Below are 14,144 nucleotides of genomic sequence, written 5' to 3'. Positions count from 1 at the left end.
AAACGCATCCTGCAAAAGTGCTTGCGGGATGCGTTTTTTCCCCATAGACTAACATTAAGCGACGTATTGCGACGGATTGACACACGTCGCAACCATCGTGCGACGGTTGCGCCGTGTTGTGGCGGACCGTCGGCACAAAAAAACGCTACATGTAACGTTTTTGGCCGCCGACGGTCCGCTTTTTCCGACCGCACATGCGCGGCCGGAACTCCGCCCCCACCTCCCCGCACTTCCCCGCACCTCACAATGGGGCAGCGGATGCGCTGGAAAAATGCATCCGCTGCCCCCGTTGTGCGCCGCAGAGAACGCTAGTGTCGGTGACCTCGGCCCGACGTACTGCGACGGGCCGAGCCCGACGCTGGTGTGAAAGTAGCCTTAGGGTTAACCTAACTCTAAATTCCACAGTGTTAAGTATATAGAAGTCTTTCTTAGTTCCTCATAACCCAGTGATAACAAATATACATTGAAAATGGGTTGTGATCTTCTCCAAAACCCTCATTGCAACTCCAATGGTTGCCTCTTATCACATTTCATCTCAGAAGACCAAATCTGAGCATCTGACATCTACATAGATGTTTCTTTTCACAAAACCAAAGATATGATGGAAGACTCAGGATGTGGAAGAAAGAAAAGTCCTTCACCACCAAATGAGATCCAAGACATGGCCAAATTTATTTTATTGGTTTCCTCCATGGCTAGTACACCCTTAGTGTCATTTCTAATGACCAAATCTGACCTGCTGCCACATCTACACGAAGATTGGATGTTCTCCAAGGGTTTGTGTTGGTTTCCTTATACCAGTTTCAAAAATATACTGGAAGGTTAACCCATAGAAGAAAGATGTGTCTAACACGGGCAGCGGTCTTCTTCTTAGACTCTATGGGAGCCCTGCCGGCTACATCTATGGTATCCACACCCTTATGGTCATCTTTGAAGACCAAATCTGATCAAGTACAACATCTGCAGCTAGTCTAGACTTTATATTATCCATTGTTTGCATGGGTTTCCTTTCAAAAGCCCCCAGAAGTACTAGATCCACGGTTAGGCGTCCATCTATGAATGTGACCATACAGGGTGGATGAAATGAGGTGGTAAGGTCATGAGTCAAAGCTGAGGAGTTAAGGTCATGAGCCCAAGTTGAGGAGGTAAGGTCATGAGCCCAAGTTGAGGAGGTAAGGTCATGACCCCAAGTTGAGGAGGTAAGGTCATAAGCTCCTCCATGGACAGGGACGCTGTACAGCAATGATACGTGTCTGAAGAGAGGAGGTAAGGTCATGAGCCCAAGTTAAGGAGTTAAGGTCATAAGCTCCTCCATGGACAGGGACACTGCACAGCAATGAATGATACATCTCTTGATCAGAGACAAATCACGTGATTATATATCCATCATTAATCTAGTCGGAAATTAAGCGATTCCCTACACAAAAGACTCGAACTTTTGTCCATCCATGAAAGGAACAAATGAAAAATTTGAGGAGGATCTCTACCCAAATTTCTCCTTTACCTTAACATAAATGTCTTATTAAAAACTATTTTGAATATACTTCTTTTACGGTTTCCATATAATGGATCGTTCACGGAAGCCGTTGTCCAGCTCCATCAATCATGGTCCACCATATACTTGGTGGTCACTGAGTTTAAGAAGAAATAGGAGCATTGTTGCCCGTGGTTCTAGTCATAGCATAAATTAAAAAAAAAAAAATCATTTATTACATAGTAATAAACAATTCTTAAAATATTTATGCAAAATATATGAAAAACATTTCTATTTCTGAAAATGCATTTGACAGCGCAGATATCTGTTTCTGTGGAAACCTTCCATAGCTTGGAAGCATTTTGACCTCTTCGCTTACAAATCTGCAGTAACATATGGTCAAATCATGTGATTTTACATAAAATGAAAAAAAAAAAATATATATATAATCATAAATTTCGAGATCAGATCCAAAGTGGCACAATCTCTAGGCATGTGAGGTCTTTCCCTGAGGCATAAATTAATACCTTGTGCTTAATTAAAGGAATATTCTCATCTCTGAGATCCTATTCCAATATTTAGTAGGTACAATAATTGTAATATTAGCAAATACCTTGAATTAGAAATGCAATACAGTTCTTCTGATTCGCTATGTCTCGTTCCTCATGTTCAGGCATTGCAGGACTTTAGGTATCCATGGTTATGACCACAAGCAACTAGCTAACTGTATCAGTCATTGCAACCATGGATACCTAAGGTCTTGCAATGCCTGCGCATGAGGAAAGCGAAATAGCAAATCAGAAAAACTATACTACATTTTTAATTGGAGGTATTTGCTAATAATATTACACCTACATATTGGGATAGGATCTTGGAGATGGGAATACCCCTTTAATCAAGACAAGGGTATTTAGTGGTGAAGTTAAAATGCCTTTGATCACTTAGAATTGGTGTTTGGGAAGAGTGAACCTCTACACATCCCATATTCAGCCATTAACTTTAATTATGTAAAAGGCACGATATATTTTGGTGCCCAGTTGTGGGGCTGTACAGGTGCCCCTTGTCCTAAAAGTAGCCCATTTGCTTAAAAAAAATGGGTTCCTGCATTCACAAACTGGGACTGGTTTGAATAAAGAGAGACGAGGCTGTTGTTGCCCACGGTAACCAATTAGATACATTTTTCAAACACTCTCTCTTGATCTCAGGATTCTGTTGCTAAGGACAACGGCACCACTGATCTTAATCACTGTTAAACTGTACTGTGCATTTGCCGCAAGCAAATTCAAAAGCACAGAACCAGGTCTATTTAGAAAAGATCTAGCAGAGCTGAATTTGTCATTCTGCTGGTTCTTAGTTTACTTGCAGTCCTATGTAAAACCGCACTTTTCCATCGCATGACAGTCTTTACCGGTCACCTTCATTACTTACTTGACCACATTGGTTCTAGTAGGTGATGGATGACCCATAAAATGGGAGATGAACGTTACTACGCCCCCAATGTCAGGGGCGTAACTATAATAGGTGACGGGGTTATAATCGCCCACGGGCCCTGGAGCCTGAAAAATCCAATGCTTTTCAAGATTTGCAATAAATTGTGGCTCCGTTGGAGCTTTTGCTTTGGGGTCCATAATAGTCAATGCCCAGAGGTAGAACTTTGGGGAGGGCAGAGATTGCATTTGGACAAGGATCATGGAAGGGGCCCACGTTGACGTAAGGTAGCGTATATGGGATTTTGCATCGCAGCGTGTTATCTCTGGCATTTGTCCTGCTTTGCATGGAAATGGCGGATCATTTTATGGTCACGGTCACCTTTAAAGGCTCCCGCCAAGGGAAGCAAAATAGGCGATGCAGCAAAGCAATGCATGTAAAAATCAATTCTGATGGAATCGCTGCAGCGAGGCAAAGCCGTGATAGTCCGGGAAGCCGTATCTGCCATCAGGAGGCGATAAGCCTGCCCGACCTCTGCAGCTGGAAGGCTCCGGCATGCACCAATGTCCTACTAAACGATAGACATTAGATGCCATGGCACGGCTGGGATTGCTGTGCCATGCTGTGCGATCCTGCGGAGCAGGGCACAGGTACAGCCATGTGTGTAATGCGGAGGGTGGATCCTGGGCGAGAAATTGAGATTAACAATGTCAGATACCGTGTGTGCGGAGGAGGAAGAGGAGGATGGGATGTGACCGCATAAAAGACTGGGGAAGTGCAATATAGGGGGCGCTGTGGAGCTTCACATGCGAGAAAACTAGAAGAATCAGAACTAAAAGCAAAGGATCTAACCAGGCTCGGTGTGGCCCACCGGAGGACAGGGGAATCCTCCGGTGGGCCCCCTTGCTCTCCATTCCACCTATATGAGAAGAAGTCGGCACAATTCATTTGTTTCACCATTTATTATTATATGGAAACATAAAAAAGTTTGTGAATGAGGGTAATGTGATATTTGCATTTAGCTGAACAGTGGTCCACTAGAGTGCACTTGGCACCCCAGTCCGGCACAGCATCTTGTCTTCTGTCAATCTGCACTTTTTAACACCAATTCTGTAGGTGCGCTGGTTAATTTATTAATTAACAATTAACACAGAGCTCCAAATCCTCAGCATAGACCTAGATGTAACATACAAGATTGTGGTTACCTGCAGCCACCACTAGAGGGAGCACACTGCATGCTGCGTTATCATTGATTTCAATGACAACATTATATGTAGCGAGCTCCCTCTAGTGGTGGCTGCAGGTAACCACAATCTTGTATTTTACATCTGTTGAGAATTTGGAGTTCTGAATCAGAAACAGAGAGATTTGATCTGTAGAAAGAGTTATCAATTATTCAGCTCAGAATTTGTAGACTATTTAGTTTCAAACCAAAAAAAAAAGTTCAGGCGTTGGATATTCACTTTGATCGTCAAATGTTTTCAATATATTTTGGCCATAGGTTTTATATGCTAACATCACTGGTTGCTGTCAGTGAGTATAAAAACGTCATTTCTTATATCCAGAAGTTATACAAGTGCAAAAAGAGATCTGATACTCTGTAACAAATCCTGCGCCCGAGTCCGTGTTTTCAGGACGTGAACGAGAATGCCTAAAATCAATGATGGCAAACGCTCAGTAGATGCTGGGTATTTAATCGCTGATGACTGATTTGGGGTATTTGATGGATAGAAGTAGCAGAGCGAACTGTCACTCACACCATGGCCCCCGTCTGGTGCCGGAGGGGGATAAAAAAAAGAGAATTGTGAATGGAACTAGGGGATCACAATCTGAGTAATTCTCCAAAAACCTTGCATTACTTTGAGGATTTGTTACTTAAGCAATTCCTTAGTATGGGATATCTGCATGACTGGTACGTGCACCAGTATAGCATCCTCCTGACACTGGGACTTAAAGTGTTAACGACCTGAAATAAATGGGGAAGCCTCCTTTACCCTTGGCCCTCCCGACTTCCTGGAGAGGTTCACACACACTATACATCACAGTCAGGGCCGGGGATGATGTATACATCTAATGCGCTGCTCTAATACATCAAGAGCGCGATGCTTGGCTGATAATGTACAGATATAATGCATCATCGTGCCGCTGTCTACCTCCTGATGTATGGCGCTCCATCCCCTCCTCCACGGCGCCACGTTTTGGAGACTCCTACCCTGTCAAAGCAATCACCCCATCGCAATATGAACCCATTCCACGCCCTAGACCACCAGGGATGTCTCTACCATCCACCCTTTCACTACCTTAGTCCAGCAGAGAGATTAACATTAACCCCTTCACTGCCTTAGACCACCAAAGATGTCCCTAGAACCAAAGGGGGCATTGCGGTTAACACGTTAATTTCCCTAGACCACCAGGGATGCAATTATTAGCTATAAACTATTAATATATATTTCTTAGCTGGTATAAATGCCGCTGTTTTCCTGAATCCGGCGATGTTTTTCTTTTGTTCCTGCGCCTCTCCGTTCCGGAGATATGGACCCTTCTTTCCTGTATATAAATCTAATCATTTTTAGCCAGTTAGGCAAGGCCCTCAAGAACACGCCCACAGAGAAGAGTTGAAGGCCACTCCCACTAGCCTAACAGACTGGATTTACATACAGGGAAAATTGGGCCATATCTCAGAAACGGAGAGACGCAGGAACAAAAGGAAAACATTGTTGGATTCAGGAGAACAGCGGCCTTTACACCAGGTAATAAAATAACAAATTTGTATCAAGTGACAGCCCCTCCTTAAAGTCAATGGATGCATGAAAAAAATGGTTTTATACTAATATCATGCAATCATGCATATGGTATCAATTTTTTAGACATCCATTGCATTTATTAACATAAGAAACTGTATTTGACCTTTTATTATTTATTTAAGCCGGGTTTAGAAAAACGCATGAAAAATCATCGATTTATCAATCATCATTATTTACCACCTGATTTTTTATATTAACAATTAAAAAATTAAATGAGACCAAATGCGTTTATGTTAATAATAGCAAAGGATTCGGAAAAAAAACCATAGCATAGGCTTATTTTTAACACCCACTGAGTTTTAAAGGGGGCATTTTTTTCTTAAAGGGAACCTGATAGCTGATCTATGTGCAGCATGTATCAAATATGTATGGTTGAAATCATGCAAACAGTGTCTAACTCTGTGGCATTTCAGAGAAAAACATTGGTTAAAAGCTGCGCGGAGATTAGTCAGACAGGCAGGTCCCTGACAACTTCTCCTGGCCCGCTGTCAGTGATCAACAGGTCTGTATGTGCTTGTATAAATAGACAAAAACTGGTTACTGCAGGGCAGCGGGCAGGGAGAAGCCACCAGGGATCTACCTGCCTAAGTAGTCACCTTTGTGGCTTGGTCCTTGGAAGCTTTTAAACTATGCTCTGTACATAACATTTTCTGCACAATTTAGAAAACGGCTCTGTACATAGTATATTCTGCAGACTTAAGAACACAGCTCTGTGCGTAGTATATTATGTACATCTAGAACATGGCTCTATGTGTAGTATATTCAGCTCTGTATGTAGTATATTCTGCAGTATCTAGAACATGGCTCTGTATTTAGTACATTCTGCAGAATCTAGAACTCAGCTCTGTGCGTATTGTATTCTGCAGAATCTAGAACACAGCTCTGTGCATAGTATATTCTGCAGTTTCTAAAACTCAGCTCTGTATGTAGTATATTCTGCAGCATCTACAAAACAGCTCTGTGCATAGTATATTCTGCAGTTTCTAGAACACAGCTCTGTATGTAGTATATTCTGCAGCATCTACAAAACAGCTCTGTACGTAGTATATTCTGCACAATCTAGAACTTGGCTTTTTATCTAATATATTTATCTAGATCATGGCTTTCTATGTAGTATATTTTGCATTACCTAGAACTCTACTCTACAGTTTATTTTGCATTATCTAGAGCACAGCTCTGTATGTAGTATATTCTGCACAATCTAGAACACAGTTCTGTACATAATATAAAAAATACTATGTATCTATTCTGCAAAATACTGGATGGATCCAGACAATGTAAAATCTGTGATTCACTTAGTAGCGTGATATATTCAATGCTAATCTAGAACATGACCCCCTGCGGGCAGCACATGCCATACTGGCAGTGTGGAGCCTCCATGCTGACTGCTGGGGTCGCCCTGTGTCTGTTCTCCCGTCTGGATCTCATTGCCGTCAGTATAACCAGCAGAGATCTGGGCACATCTGACTGCTGGGATATTAATCTGGAGCAGCGCGGCGAACACGCCAGACCTTGTCCTGCTAATATCCCATCATAGGCCGGATCACAGCTGCACTCAGGCAGCGTCTTGTGCTGATACCAGACATATTGCAGACACCACAATATCCTGTCCTAATCCAGAATCCAGATGTGCAGACAATATGCCAAGGATTCGCAGATAACGCCGCAGATCCAGGACCGGAATGAAAGAGCCAGCTCAGAAATAAGCCTCATTATTACAGCAGAAAAGCGCAGAGATCTGAGAAGAATACAAATCCATGACACTCACCGGAACACTACAACCCCCAACATCAGCATAATGAAACTCTATTATACCCTATGCACAGAAGACCACAACCCCCAACATCAGCACAATGCACCTTTATACTGCACACAAAGCACCACAACCCCCACCATGAGCACCATGCAATTCTATTGTGCTCCCTATAAAGAATACTACACCTCCCAACATAACAGAATCCAATACACAGAAGACTACAATTCCCTACATGACAATAATGAAAATCTATTACCCTCTATATATGAAGCATCATGTGTCCAACATAGAGGAGGAGTACTACAACCCCCAACATGGCCATCATATACTACTATTACACTCTATATTCAAAGAACTATGATCCCAAACATATTTATAATACAAGTCTAAAATGCTCTGTACATCCTGGACTACAACCCTCAACATGATGGGACCACTTCTATCAGATATGTCTCCCCTGGGTCAAAAGGGTTAACAATATTAAAGGGAAAACACTAATTAAAAACAGCCTGAGACTAATAAGAGGAGAGCAGAGCCAACTACGGAGGCAGCCACCCCCTTCATATCCATCAATTGCTTCTATCTATCCATCCATCTGTTCCTTCTATCTCTTCTATTCATCCATCTATCCATCTTATCCATCCATCTCTTCCTTCAATCTCATCTATCCATCTTTCCATTCTATCCATCCATCCATCCATTTCTTCTATCCATCCACCTATTCTATCCAATCATCCATCTCTTCTATCCATCCATCTGTTCCTTCCATCTCTTCTATTCATCCATCAATCTCTTTCATCCATCTGCAGCGCCCCAGAGTTCTGGTCGTTGCAGTACTGTGGATCCGCCACTATGGGGAGCCATGTTGCGTTCGATGGCACTGAAGGAGTTCATCTGACCAGGTATCACAGACACCAATATGTTTCACAGCAGGGCCTCCGGGGGGAGCTAAGGGTGCTATTCATTAGGCCACTCCCCACCATAGTGGGTAAACTGGGGGTCAGGCAGGAAGTTAGAGGAGAAAGCTGACTGGATTGAACGAAGCAACACCTTGTGGCAGAGGGTGTTGTGGAGGAAGAGACAGTAGGGTCTCTGTCAGGGGTGGGATCCTGACAGAGGCTTGGCATTGGAAAGAACGTAACGGGACCGTGCCTGCTCAGCATAGCGGCGGTGCCCAAGAAAGGACTAGAAGCGAGATAGATTGTGCTGAGTGAGAAACGAGATCAAGCAAAAAGGAGAAATACCAGTAGGGGTCATGCTGTAGGACCGGAGCAACATCCTACTGAGGCGCACTACCGGTGGCCGGAACGCCGAGGGAGTGGAATAGCATACAGCTTCAAGCCATACTCCAAACAGCGGCAGGACAGTCAGTTTAAGGCAGGCTGTCTACCACATATCACCTATGAAGTCTTGGGGGGCAATTGCGGGAGAGGGGCGTCTCTAGGGTCCCGGAAGAACTCCAGGCCTACCTGACAAACGGGTGCCGTTCCAACCTGAATAACAGGGAGGGATGGAATACGAGAAGAACATCAGTGAATCGAGTTGTGAGGGAACTTAAGAAACAGACACGACAGTTGTGGGGTACTTTCCGTGAGCACAGCAGGGAAGGACTACAACACATAGCGCTAAGAAGGAGGGCACTGATTTCCACCTGTGAGGAGAACTCTGGAAGTGCCATCGGACCGACCGGACTTGCGCAGCCTGGTGAACCGTATTCTGGACTGCGGACTGAGAGATCTCCAGTAAAGAGGTAAAGAGACTGCAACCTGGTGTCCTCGTTATTTACCGCGACCTGCACCCCACAACTGCACCGCTACACCACCGTTACTGCACCATCATCATCACTTATTGCACCGGACGTCCCCCACTGATGGACAGGGCCACGGACCGGGTCTAGCCACCGTGACAACCCCAGGACTGAGACCCAGAGGCCCGGCTCCGGGTACCCCTGGGCCCTACGGCGGTGGGGGGGCGCTCCAACTTGGCGTCACGAACAGGATCTACTTAAGCCTGAAGAATCAGGTCATGTGTGCCTAGAGACTGTGATTTATTGTGTTTGAACTGTACTTTATTGCAAAGACTGTGCTGTGCCAGTTGCCGCCAAAATCCGCCGCCATTGTAGCGCTGAGGAGAGCGCAGGAAGAGAAGAGGGGCGTGAAGTGGGCGTAGGCAAGCTGGAGAGCGCGAACAGCAATGGCCGCCCAGTCTAAGTATTTCTGCACGGTGAGGACGTGTCCGTCAGCAGCAGAGATCCGCCTCCTAATCCTTAATGGGGGGCGGAGGCAGAGAAAACGAAACCGCTCCCGAAGGAGAGAGCGGGAAAAAGACCAGGAAGTGACCCACGTGGAGGACGCAATGGCCAGCAGCTCTGAACCCGACAGTGGGGTTGAAGTGGAAGTCTCCCCCGACTACCCGGATGAGCCCTGCAGCCCGGCCTCCGTGGATAACACCAGATTCCTGAGAGCCGAGATGGAGGACTTATATAACCAGCTCCTCCAACTGAATGTGAGAGTCCAGGCTCCGCACCCGGTGGAGCCGGCAGAGGGTTCCCGGACATCGGAGTTCTCACCGGAGGAACCAGCGGGACTTGTTACGGAAAGTGAACTCGTACCAGTTGGTGAGTCCGCCGATCCTGCCCCGCCAGCCGAGGGGGTGCTAGTGGGTCCCGTAGCGGCACCACCTCTCCCGGGAACCCATAGACTCCAGCGCCTGCTACCATGGGAGGAAGCCACGGGCATGGAACACCGTATGCGAGCCCCAATCACCCCTACTCCCTTGCTGTGTGAGGTCCACGCGGAGCGCACGGTGTGCCGCTGGGTGAATCCCGGATCCAATCTTATGGGGTTCCCCGGGGTGGAGACCCAGAAGGGGGAGATGGTACAGGCTCTAAGTTGGGAGGAGTACCGAATCCAGCTAGAACAACGGTGGCGAGAGGAGGAGAAAATACATCAGGCTGGGCGGGGGGCCCACCATCAAAAGGATTTGGCGGTCAAGGACCGGGCCCGTAAGGACCCCACCACTCACCAGGCCCCGCGTAGGCAGGGCATCGTCACCACCTTTAAACTCCGAGGAGGCTGGGGCTTCATTAAAGAACCGGGGCTATATGCGGAGGTCTTTGCTAACCGACGGGATGTCGAGTCGCACCTTAGGGAGGGCCACCCCGATCGGGACCTCTACCCGGGGGACAGCGTTACTTACACCCGGCATTTTGGAGAAAAGGGGTGGTTCGCTCTGAACGTCTACAAGAAAGAGAAACCAGCCCCTGTAGCCAAGGTGTCACCGTGTGACCGATCTGTAACCACCCTGGTCCCCCCCACCCGTCTGATCACAGAACCTGCGATCTGCCGCCTGACCACCGCAACCACCGTAGTGGCCAAGGAGGTGCCTTCTCAAGTAACCGATGTTCCTGATGTACCAGCGCAGAAAGAAATGGGAACGCAGACCCTCATCACCGCACACGATCTGGTCGTGCAACAGACCCGCACCCATGGGGTGTACCTGGCTGCGGGAGTGAACCTGGAACCTGGACTGCCTGTATTGCAGGGGTTCACCCACCAGGTGGCGCCTCGTGGGGGGTTCTGAAATTGAATGCTTCAAGAATGTAAATAGTTTTCTAGTTAACTGTTTGAGTACTGTTTGCTGCTAAACCCGTCCAGGGTTAACTCTTTATGGATCCCTTAGTTGACCCGGGATCCCTATTGTTTGCTTTTCCTACCAGTTTTGCACAAGTTTTACAAACTGAGAAATCATGAACAGTGCATGATCCAAACTTTCTTGTAAATAGTTTGCACCTTATTAAAGGCGCTTCATACTGGTTTTATTTAAAGACTCTTTGCGAAGATACCGTTCTGGAACCTTTGCTGAGCAAAGACTGGTAGGCTGAGAAGACGAGCTACCTCAGAAAGACTTGATTCTCTTTTAAAGGGGATGTCCAACAGCGTACTTATGAGAAGATACTGTTTTAGAACAGTAAGGCAATGATAATGTTTGAACGAGAAAAGTTGTATGTGTTTTAACTAGTTAAATGTGAAGAAATACTGATGATGATGCTCTGGAAAGAAATGTAACTGTTTTGCATGAAGAAAAGTTATGTGTGTTTAATTTGTTTAAAGTGTGAAACCTAGATAATGTTCTTTGAAAGGAAAGATGCAGAAAGCCCGTAGGGGTAGATTTAGAGTTCTGCTTAGTTGAAAGTAAAGAAAGTAGTAATGAAGGTGAGGATAGAAGGTAAACCCTGAGTCCCCATAGAAAGTTCTTTCGTTACTAAGGACAGAGAGTGAACCCGTAGGGGTTAGAAAGTGAGTCCTAATAGGAGCCAAATAGAGCTGGCTCAATGTTCTCTAATTGAAAGGAATGTTATGTCTATACCATGTATAGTAGCGAAAGGCAGTAGGCCCTGGCTGAACGGGGCGGTCCTGTAATAGAAAGGAGAGGCAGTAGGTCTGGTGCCGTTAGGACAGGCGGTCCTGCAGGTTCAAAGTAGGAGAATGCAAAGTTAAAATACCTTATAATGTGATTATAGGAAGGTCTTTAGCGGATTAAGAGTGTATATCCTTAAAGGCAAAGTTAAATTATTGGTCAATAATGTTTGCACCTAGTAGAATACCCGGTTGGGTAATGAGAGTTAATTGTAGCCTGTTGCTATGATATTTAATTATGTTTGTAACGTTAAAGTGTCCTCACCTCCCATAAAGGGAAGCTTGTTCAAGTATGCTTATTGTTTTGCACTCAACAAAATTGTATGTCTTTTTGCTAACCTGTATTGTTGTTTTCTTCCCAGTCCCGGAGTACTGTGTTTAACCAGGGGGGAGTGCAGCGCCCCAGAGTTCTGGTCGTTGCAGTACTGTGGATCCGCCACTATGGGGAGCCATGGTGCGTTCGATGGCACTGAAGGAGTTCATCTGACCAGGTATCACAGACACCAATATGTTTCACAGCAGGGCCTCCGGGGGGAGCTAAGGGTGCTATTCATTAGGCCACTCCCCACCATAGTGGGTAAACTGGGGGTCAGGCAGGAAGTTAGAGGAGAAAGCTGACTGGATTGAACGAAGCAACACCTTGTGGCAGAGGGTGTTGTGGAGGAAGAGACAGTAGGGTCTCTGTCAGGGGTGGGATCCTGACAGAGGCTTGGCATTGGAAAGAACGTAACGGGACCGTGCCTGCTCAGCATAGCGGCGGTGCCCAAGAAAGGACTAGAAGCGAGATAGATTGTGCTGAGTGAGAAACGAGATCAAGCAAAAAGGAGAATACCAGTAGGGGTCATGCTGTAGGACCGGAGCAACATCCTACTGAGGCGCATTACCGGTGGCCGGAACGCCGAGGGAGTGGAATAGCATACAGCTTCAAGCCATACTCCAAACAGCGGCAGGACAGTCAGTTTAAGGCAGGCTGTCTACCACATATCACCTATGAAGTCTTGGGGGGCAATTGCGGGAGAGGGGCGTCTCTAGGGTCCCGGAAGAACTCCAGGCCTACCTGACAAACGGGTGCCGTTCCAACCTGAATAACAGGGAGGGATGGAATACGAGAAGAACATCAGTGAATCGAGTTGTGAGGGAACTTAAGAAACAGACACGACAGTTGTGGGGTACTTTCCGTGAGCACAGCAGGGAAGGACTACAACACATAGCGCTAAGAAGGAGGGCACTGATTTCCACCTGTGAGGAGAACTCTGGAAGTGCCATCGGACCGACCGGACTTGCGCAGCCTGGTGAACCGTATTCTGGACTGCGGACTGAGAGATCTCCAGTAAAGAGGTAAAGAGACTGCAACCTGGTGTCCTCGTTATTTACCGCGACCTGCACCCCACAACTGCACCGCTACACCACCGTTACTGCACCATCATCATCACTTATTGCACCGGACGTCCCCCACTGACGGACAGGGCCACGGACCGGGTCTAGCCACCGTGACAACCCCAGGACTGAGACCCAGAGGCCCGGCTCCGGGTACCCCTGGGCCCTGCGGCGGTGGGGGGGCGCTCCACATCCATCCCTTCTATCCATCCATCCCTTTCATCCATCCATCCCTTCTATCCATCCATCCCTTCCATCCATCTCTTCCTTCAATCTCTCTCTTCTATTCATCCATCCAATCTATTCATACATCCATCCATTCTATCCATCATCCATTCTATCCATCCATCCCTTCTATCCATCCCTTCTATCCAGCCATCCATCTCTTCCTTCAATCTCTTCTATTCATCCATCTAATCTATTCATACATCCATCCATTCTATCCATCCATTCATTCTATCCATCCATTCATTCTATCCATCCCTTCTATCCATCCATCCTCCATTCTATTCATCCATCCCTTCTATCATCCATCTCTTCTATCCAATCATCCATTTCTATCCATCCATTCTTTCATATCTTCTATCCATCCATCTCTTCTATTCATCCATCCATCTCTTCTATCCATCTATCCCTTCTATCCAATCATCCATCTCTTATATCCATCCTTTCATCTCTTCTATCATCCATCCATCTCTTCTATCCGTCTATCCATCTCTTCTATCCTTCCTTCCATCCATCTTTTCTACTATTATCTATCTCTTCTATTTATCTATCTTTCTCTTCTGTCCATCACCCTTATCCATCCATTACTTCTATCTTTTCTATGTCATATCCATCCGTCCTTAAATCATCCAATATTCATCCATCAAATATTCATCCCTCCA

General features: G+C 46.1%; 1 protein-coding gene and 1 long non-coding RNA gene across 2 annotated transcripts in view; one reads left to right on the top strand and one right to left on the bottom strand.

The window, feature by feature from the left end:
* The window catches only part of IGLON5 (IgLON family member 5), a 428,215-nt gene that overhangs the window by 40,824 nt on the left and 373,247 nt on the right, over nt 1-14,144 (bottom strand). The gene's annotated exons all lie outside the window — the stretch shown is intronic.
* LOC143770449 (uncharacterized) overlaps nt 1-14,144 on the top strand; it is an 81,860-nt gene that overhangs the window by 9,097 nt on the left and 58,619 nt on the right. The window lies entirely within an intron of this gene.

Source organism: Ranitomeya variabilis, chromosome 4, assembly GCF_051348905.1.
Source record: "Ranitomeya variabilis isolate aRanVar5 chromosome 4, aRanVar5.hap1, whole genome shotgun sequence".
Taxonomy (NCBI): domain Eukaryota; kingdom Metazoa; phylum Chordata; class Amphibia; order Anura; family Dendrobatidae; genus Ranitomeya; species Ranitomeya variabilis.
Note: the sequence above shows the minus strand (reverse complement) of the source record. Positions and strands in the feature narration are given on the sequence as shown.